Here is a 3,394-nt window from a genome sequence, read left to right as displayed (position 1 = left end):
GTGGACCAGGTGCATTGATGCTGTCAATTATTCTGTCAATCTGCACTTCATTGGCAACACGAGGATGTACAGGGCGAAGACTTTGCTCTTGCTGATCTGTGGTGTTGTTGGGAGGAATGTCTTCAGGCTGAGCATTGTCTTCATGTTGATCAGGTGCTGAGATGATAAGTTCTTCTTCAGGATGAGCTTCAGAAGGTATAATCTCTCCAGTTCCCATTAGCTTGATTGATTCACTAGCTGGAATCTCATCTAGCACATTTGGCAGTTGCTCTCTTTGTGAACCATTTGTCTCATCGAACCGCACATCCACTGTTTCAACCACTTTGTAATGAAAGAGATTGAAGACTCTGTAGGAGTGCGAATCCTTTCCATATCCAAGCATAAAGCCCTCATGTGCTTTTGGTGCAAACTTTGAGGTGTGGTGTGGGTCCTTGATCCAGCACCTTGCGCCAAATACTCTGAAGTAACTGACATTTGGCTTCTTGCCAGTTAGGAGTTCATAAGATGTCTTGTTCAGAAGCTTGTGAAGATAAACACGATTGATTCTATGGCATGCAGTGTCAATGGCTTCAGTCCAGAATTTTCTTGGAATCTTGTATTCATCTAGCATTGTTCTGGCCATCTCAATGAGTGTTCTGTTTTTTGCGTTCGACGACGCCATTCTGCTGTGGCGTGTACGGAGCTGAGAATTCATGTGTGATGCCCAAGGTATCAAGATATGTATCAAGGCCAGTGTTCTTGAATTCAGTGCCATTGTCACTTCTGATGTGTTTTATCTTGGCGCCAAAATTGTTCATAGCACGATTGGCGAAGCGTCTGAAGACATCCTGCACTTCATTCTTGTAAAGGATTATGTGCACCCAAGTATATCTAGAGTAATCATCAACAATGACGAAGCCATAGAGGTAGGCAGTAGTAGTAAAAGTTGAGTAGTGAGTGGGGCCGAAAAGATCCATGTGGAGTAGTTCGAAGGGTTGAGTAGTAGTCATGATTGTCTTTGAAGGATGTTTTGCCCTTGTCATCTTCCCTGCTTCACAGGCACCGCATAAGTGATCTTTCTTGAACTTGACGCCCTCGATGCCTATGACATGCTTCTTCTTCGCAAGGGTGTGGAGGTTCCTCATGCTAGCATGCCCAAGCCTCCGATGCCAAAGCCAGCATGCTAAAGCTTTTGCAAGAAGACATACTGCAAGTTGTGGCCCTGCTGAGAAATCTACCACGTACAGATCATCTTTTCGATACCCTTCAAACACTAGAGACTTGTCAGATTCCATTAGTACTAGGCAACGATATTTTCCAAACATTACGATCATGTTCAAATCGCAAAGCATTGAGACAGACAAAGTTGAAGCCAAGGGATTCAACAAGCATGACTTTATCCATGTGTTGATCCTTTGAGATTGCAACTCTACCTAGACCCAATACCTTACTTTTACCAGTGTCAGCAAATGTGATGTGGCTCTTGTCGGATGGACGTAAGGTTGAGTCCATAAGAAGGCTTCTTTTGCCAGTCATGTGATTTGTACACCCACTGTCAATAATCCATTCTGAAGACTTTGAAGACGCTGGTGTCGTACCCTACAGTGCAGTTAGGGGGATAGGCTTCACGAAGAGAATTGTGAAGCAAAAACATTTGACGAACCAGTGGGTTATGGAAACTTAGATCCAGATTAGGACTAATAGGGAGAGTAGCATGCGATTCAGGAACAAAGTACATAATGATGCCATTCGGGCATTTTATCTTGCGCCCTACAAGATTTTTAAGGTCCCCAGCAATAGCGTCAGAAGATTTTGTTTTTCTGCTGGAGACCTTTCCCTGCAAAAGAGAGTTAAGCTTTCTTAACCACCCACATCTTCAAGGGTGGCTTAGAAGCAATAAGTCTAAGTGCAGCATCTGAGAATTTTGGCTTTGAAGCCTTAGCAAACAGTCTTGCAGGTGGACAATAATACTCATAGGAATAAGCAGAATAATTTTTGGTCATATGAACATGACGGTTCGATGAACCGCTCTCATATTCATATGCCTGAGTATGGTTTCCCTGCAAAACATTTGCGTTAGTGTGACTCAGGTGAGTCCTCTGTTTGTATGAAGCCTTTGGACCGTATGAAGCCTTTGGTCTGAGGTTTGTCTTCTTCAAGTGAGGTGTCATGAAGACATTCACAGGAAGATTTTCCAGACACTTTTTCGGAGCCTAGATCTTCTTCATAGGCGGTCCATTCCTGCAATTAGTACCAATGTACCTGGCAAACACTTCACCATTCTGATTCTTAAACAGTTTATAGTTTACATCAAAGGATTCATCAATGATAATGGGGTTAGCACAAGTGAAGCCAGATAAATTGGATGGATCTGCTGAAAGTTCCTTTGCAGCAACCCATGTGGTTTTGGGGTACTGCTCAGGTCTCCAGTAAGAGCCATCTGCATTTATTTTCCTTACGAACCCAACACCCTCTTTCCTAGGGTTTCGGTTCAGAATCTGCTTCTTGAGGACATCACATAATGTCTGATGTCCTTTAAGACTTTTGTACATCCCTGTTTCAAGCAATGTCTTCAACCTAGCATTCTCATCAGCAATAGCAGTGGTATCCTCAGCAGAGGGGTTAGTTACCACATCAACAGTTGAAGATATTGCAACATCATTAGCAGTGGAACATTCAGCAACAGAAGTAGCATTATCACGCTCAATGCATTTAAGACATGGTGGTTCAAATCCTTCCTGAGCGGAACTGATCTATTCGGCGTGAAGTGACTCGTTTTCCTTTTGAAGATCTTCATGAGCCACTCTCAATTTCTCAAGTTCTTGCTTCCTTTGAAGATAATCATAGGAAAGCTTTTCATGAGTTGTTGAGAGAGTATCAAGACGATCTTCAAGTTCCTGATACTTAACATGAAGATTTTTTATGTATTCAATTAAGGATTCAGATCGAGTCATTTCAGCACCTAACAGATCATCGCTTCTGTCTAACAGTTTTTGAATATGTTCCATAGCTTTCTGTTGTTCAGTTGCAATTTTAGCAAGTGTTTTGTAGCTGGGTTTTGAATCACAGTCAAAGTCATCGTCACTAGATGTTTGATAGCGAGTAGTGCGTGTGTTTACCTTGGCTCCGCGTGCCATGAAGCAGTAGGTAGGAGTGGAGTCGTTCTTGTCATTTGCATCAGTGTCGGTGATGAAGTCATTGTCTTCAGTGTTGAAGATGGACTTGGCGACGTATGCTGTAGCCAGACTCGCAATGCCAGAATCAGACTCCTCCTCAGATTCCACCTCTGCCTCCTCATAAGCGGACTCGTCCTCTGAATCCATTTCCTTGCCAACAAATGCACATGCCTTGCCAGATGAGCTCTTCTTGTGTGATGAAGACTTTGAGGAAGACTTGGAAGAAGACTTTGAGTATT

Source organism: Triticum urartu, chromosome 3, assembly GCF_003073215.2.
Source record: "Triticum urartu cultivar G1812 chromosome 3, Tu2.1, whole genome shotgun sequence".
Lineage (NCBI taxonomy): Eukaryota > Viridiplantae > Streptophyta > Magnoliopsida > Poales > Poaceae > Triticum > Triticum urartu.
This window is presented reverse-complemented; position numbering follows the sequence as displayed.